At 47.3% G+C, this 6,079-nt stretch overlaps 1 pseudogene; it reads right to left on the reverse strand.

Moving 5' to 3' along the window:
- Window positions 1-2,363: 2,363 nt before the first annotated feature.
- On the reverse strand, window positions 2,364-2,644 carry LOC110334195 (annotated as a pseudogene).
- Between the last annotated feature and the right edge of the window lie 3,435 nt (window positions 2,645-6,079).

Here is a 6,079-nt window from a genome sequence, read left to right on the forward strand (position 1 = left end):
AAAGGCGTGCCCCACCACACCCGGCTCTTAACAAGCTCTTTATTGTTTTGTATTATTAGAGACAGGGTCTCTTTGTGTAGCCTTGGCTGGCCCAGCATTTACTATTTAGATCAAGTTGGGGCCTCAAACAGAGATCCCTTCTCTGCCTCTGTCTCCCAGTTGGTGGGAGGTATGTGCCGTAATACCTGGACTACCAACTCTTTAAAGCTCTATCTCCAAATGCAGTAAGGTTCTAGGACGTGGCAGTGAGTAATTTTAGAGGCCCCGATTCAGTCCATGGCAGACTGTCTTGGAACTTTGAAGCAGCCACTGGAGGCTTTGCCCCCGGCCCCCCCCCATACCACCCCCCCACCCCCCCNCCCCCCAGGCTTGCCTCTGAGCTTGCTGGATTTGTTAACCTCTGGACCGACTTGTATATCATCCCAACAGGAATATGTCTTGCCAACTAGGAAAAGGAGAATTAAGAGCCTGGTATTATAGCTCCCAATGTGTGTTTGTTCCTTTTCTTATCACTGTATCTAAAATACCCAAGGGAGCAACGCAAGGGACGAGGGGTGATTAGCCACTTGGGTTCGGTTTCAGAGTGTGCCTGGTCCACTCTGATTATTAGATAACATCTCTCTCTCTCCCAACATCCACGATCGAGGCCTCGGAAGATGACTGCTGCTTAGGTGTTTGCTGTGCAGTCATCGAGACCCGACTTCAGTTCTCTGAACTCACAGGTAAGAGAAGCACAGTGGCTTGTGCCTCTGACTCCAGTGTCAGAGAGGCAGGGACTTACTGATCCCCAGGCTTGCTGCCCAGTCACTCTGGCAAACCACTGAGCGCCAGGTTCAGGGAGAGACCCTGTCCCCCCCTTCCTTCCCAACTCCCCCCAATGTAGAGAGTGATCGAAGAAACACCTGACACACTTCCCGGTAAATACTTAAAAAGAACTGAATTCAGAGGCACACGAGGTATTTGCATATCTATGGCTGTTGTGGATAGACCTGGGGCTAATTATATTTGATGTTAATTCCGTTCTCCTGTGAGTGGTAGCAAACCAGGAATGAGTCAGCACTCAGGTGATTTCCTGTAAACCTGCTTCCCACCTTCATTTGTAAAATAAAGGAGAGCTGATGACTGGGCAGATAAAAGGGAAGGTGGAGCAGAAGGTGGGAGGGAGAAGAAGAGAAAATTGGAAGAGGGACAGGAAGCAGAGGAGGAGGAGGAGGAAGAAAAGCAGAGCAGAAGCACATGGCCTGGAGAAACCACAAGTTCTAAGAGGTCTCATAGAGGTGGAAGATGGTAGTGTAGCGGTAGATCTGCCCAATCCAGGCATACATCATGTATTCATATTAAATGTGTCATGTTTTCATTGCCGGGGCATATTTGGGAGGAGATATACTGCAACATGTGGCGGCATGATTTACTATGCAGAGCAAAATAATTGTCCCTTGGTGGGTGAGTGGGTAGGCAAAAATGTGACCTGTACACACAATAGAATATTATTCAACCTAAAATGGAAGGAAATTTCTGACCCACGCCACCACCTGGATGAAGCAACAGGCTGCTGTCTGCTGTCCGTAAAATAAGCCAGGCTCACCCAAGGATCACATGTGGTATGAGTCCATTTATATGAGGTACCTCTAGCAAATTCATAGTGCAGAGAGACAGCTGAGCGTGGTTTCCAGAGATACAGCAGCAGAAATGGGAGCTGAGTGCCCATGAGCACAGAACTTCTGTTTTAGCATGTGGAAAGGGGTCTGAAGATAAGTGGTCGGCGTGGCCACCTAGAAATGTGAATGTAACATGTACCATGAAACTTTCCACGTAAGTATGGGCAAACGGCCAAGTTTATGTTCCATGTATTTTACCACATATTCGCATTTAAATTTTTTTATTATAAAAATTTTAGTTACATTTATTTGTTCATTTGTGTGTGTGCACACATGAGAGCATGCATGTGTGTTTGTGTGTGTGTGTGTGTATATCATCATATACACATGGAGTTTGACTTGCAGGAATCTGTTCTCTCCATCATGAGGGTACCTTGACCCACTGAGCCACCTTGCAGGTCTTTCCCACATACTTTTAGAAACGTGGACTTGGCATGGTAGTTCATGATGTAGTATAAACTATTTAGCAGGAAGAGGCAGAAGAATGGTGAGTTCAAGGCCAGTCTAAGCTACAAAACAAGATGGAGTCTCAATTCTATTTATTTATTTATTTGAGTAACAAATGCATTTTTAATTGATTTCAGGTAAAAAGCACACAGGGAGGAGAGTAGCGATTAACTCTGGCCCTAATATATCAGAGCCATAGCATCTTCATTAGAAAAAAACCAAAACATTATGTCCTCACAGGTCACACATGTGGCTGGCCACCAAATCTGGTCATTTATATCCCGTATTTCTTCTTTAGCTCTTCTACCTTTTCCACATAGGTCTTCATGGCACTTCCCTTGGAAGTCCCTTTCAGCTTGTTCCATGGGTCCCACTTGGCTTTGCCCTTGAGGTCCAACAGCCCTGGCTGATCTGCATTTACATCTCCCACAGTAGTTTGTTTGAAGTGAGTGTAGATGAGCAGCATCTCTTCATCAGTTGACTGAATCTTGAGGCGCTTCACCTCCTCAGCAGCTTTGTCAAATTCAGCCTGAGACATACTGGTGAGGTGCCACAGATGCCAATAGCGGCAGGAGCAAGCTCAGAAGCAGCAGCAATCAAGTTCCAGGACGCATCTGCTAGCGCCTTTAAACACACACACACACACACACACACACACACACACACACACACCTCCTCCTCCACCCCACGTTCCAACTCTCAATTTTATTTTTAATTAATTGAAAGGGTCCTTGGGCTGGTGAGATGGCTCAGTGGGTAAGAGCACCCGACTGCTCTTCTGAAGGTCCGGAGTTCAAATCCCAGCATCCATATGGTGGCTCATAACCATCCTCTTCTGGAGTGTCTGAAGACAGCTACAGTGTACTTACATATAATAAATAAATAAATCTTAAAAAAAAAAAAAAAAGAAAAGAAAAGAAAAGGAAGGGTCTGGGACCTGGAGATTGGTGGTAGAGCTCTTACCTAGCATGTGATATGGGAGGTATTAATTTGATCCCCACGTATAGCAGGACTTTCTGCAGACCCACCAATGTCATAAATGGCACAGGGGCTGCTAAGGAAGCTTAAAGCTTAGGCCTTTTGTTGGACAGTCTCTAGCTAGTTCATACAACTTAACCAGACTAACTTGCCCACCTGCCACATGGATAGCTCTATATCTTAGCTTCCTCTGCTCATCGTGAAGTTGCATGTCAGTGTAGAGAAATGAAATTTAAGGCCTGGGATTCATGCAACTTATGTCCAGAGAAATAGTTGTTTGTAAGCTTGGAAGCCTGAGGCAGAGAGCACAGTGAGACAAGCCTGGGTACGCCCAGGCAGGCCGTTGTTGAAACATTCCTGGGACTGAACCAAATGTTCCGCTGACCCGCCCCTCAGGTCTCCTAGCATTCCCGTCTTTACAGGTACCATCCTGCAAATGTGTACGTTTAAATGAGCCAATCACAGGTAACCGCGCCAATTCTTGCTAGCCCCTCCTCCTCCCCCTATAAAAACCCCTAGCTTTCAGGCCACGAGGTCGGCACCTCTGCCTCCTGCGTGCTGGAGGTACGTGCTGGCCCGGAGCTCCGCCATTAAACTACTTCATGCTTTTACAACAAGAAGGCCTCTCGTGTTTCCTGGGAAATCCTGACTCCCGTGACTTCGGGGGGTCCCCAAAAATGGGGGTCCTACATCAGCACCTCGGGGTGCCCCAAGGCGTGCCCTTAGGAGAGGCAGAGCACATTGGTCCCAGCCCGTGTTTTCCCGGTTGAGAAACAGCGAGGTCTAGGATGGATGCTATGGTCCCTGGCCTCCTGTGTACCCAGAAGCTACTAAGAGCTGCAGGAAGTTGGGGAACGGTGGTGGTTCTTAGACACCCAGGGAATCTGAGCATTTGAGAGGAGGCAGCAGGAACAGAAATTCAAGGTCATCCTCAGCTACAATAGCCAGTTGGGGGCCAGCCTGAGGTGCAGGAGACCCTGACTAAAAGCAAACAAAAGAACTCCGACCTTCTCACAGTGAAAATATAATGCTATCCATGTCAGTAACAGCTCCATTTAGAACTTTGAATCATTGGAAGGAGGATCCCGCATTGCCGTGATGGAACCTTCAAAGCTATACGTCCTCAAGTACCCAAGGGTCTTCCAGTACCTGGAGATCTGTGGGCCCTCAGGTAACTCCAAGAACGAGTACAAAACCAAATTTTCAGTGGGACAAAAGAGGGTTATCAGGAATGAATACAAATTGCATTAGGTAAACATATCAAGATAACATATTGAAATATATTACTGTGTGTAATCAATACATGCTAATAAATGCTAAAATGGCAAGACAGAAAAGTCATCATTTATTTTTCAAGAACACCTGGGCCGCACAAACAGAGGTGACCTGCTTGTTATTGGGACAGTTTACCTTGGTGAATTCTCATTCCTTGAAAGGGATGTGGCAAGCTCAACCCGATGAGAGGGGAGAAGCATAATGAACAGTTTAGAAATGAGGGTTTCATGAGGGCCAAAGCCAGCCCGAGGAAACAGACTCTGAACGTCCAAATGGTGAGGGACCAGGAACTTTTTGTACATTCCTGGCGCGCCTCTGACCAGTCTCAGAGTCTTGGTGCCAACCATCTCAAAGACGTCCCCAGTCCCTCGAACAATCTCCCTTTCATACCTGCTCTTACGGGAGACTTGCCTCGAACAAGCCTTCACTCACTCACCTAGTTAACACTTGCGCTGTTCACAGACGCCCTTTCATGCGTTTCCTCGGGTGTGTGTGCATACGCCACACACCGGCTTCCAGCCCGGTCCTCCAGCTTTGCCTGTCCACAGTTCCCCTTCTCCGGGCTTCTACCCAATGCCTCCAGATCAATCTCCACCAGCAAATATTTACTGATATCACGTGTCCGGCACCCTTTGGGACCCTTGGGAGCAGCAGAACGGGATGAGGACTGGCCTGTGCTCAGGGAGAAGGGGTTGGGGGAACCCCATGACATCTTGTGTAGAGAAAGAGGCAGGCTGTGAGGAGAAACACAAAGGAAAGAAAGTGTGAACAAAGGGAGAGTTCTAGAAAAGGAAGATGGTGTCTACCTGGAACTGGGGAGAGAGGCATGGAAAAGAAGGACCTTTGGGAAAACCGGCAAGCTGCTAAAGCTTTTTCTTTATAGAGAAAGTTGCTCACCAAAGTATGTGGAGAAGGGAACTCATGGCCAGCGTGTGATGTGCCTAAGAGGAGAAGATAGGACATCCATGTGTTTGGAGAGCACCGAGAGACAGTTGACAAAAAATGTTGTCATGTCTTGCCAAGTCATTTAAAATGTATTCAGTCTTTAGTGATTTGTTTTGGTGGCAAGCTACGAAAGTAAATCTATTCTGCAGGCTTAACCAGCAAAGAAAAGGTATTTTCTCATATAACTGGAATGCCAGAATAAAGAACGCTCAGCGGGATGTGGTGGCACATGCCTTTTGTTTGTTTGTTTGTTTGTTTGTTTTTTTCGAGACAGGGTTTCTCTGTATAGCCCTGGCTGTCCTGGAACTCACTCTGTAGACCAGGCTGTCCTCGAACTCAGAATTCCGCCTGCCTCTGCCTCCCGAGTGCTGGGATTAAAGGCGTGCACCACCACGCTCGGCTGGCACATGCCTTTAGTCCCAGTATAAGCACAAGCGATCAAGAGCCAGCAGCAGAGGGAGATATCTGTGAGTTGGAGGCCGACCTGGTCTGCATAGTGAATTTCAGGCCAGTCAGGGCTACACAGTGAGACTCTATAGAAGAAAGGGATGCCCAGTGGTGATGGAAAAGCCAGGTTCTTTTTGCTTTTTACTGGATCTCTATCTAGTCTGTCCTGGTAAATTTTATTTTATATGCATTTTGCCATAATTGAAAATAAAGGGAAAAAGAGATAAAGAGTTCAAGCCGGGCGTGGTGGTGCACGCCTTTAATCCCAGCACTCGGGAGGCAGAGGCAGGCGGATTTCTGAGTTCGAGGCCAGCCTGGTCTACAGAGTG

The sequence above is a fragment of the Mus pahari genome, chromosome 16 (assembly GCF_900095145.1).
Source record: "Mus pahari chromosome 16, PAHARI_EIJ_v1.1, whole genome shotgun sequence".
NCBI classification, from domain to species: domain Eukaryota; kingdom Metazoa; phylum Chordata; class Mammalia; order Rodentia; family Muridae; genus Mus; species Mus pahari.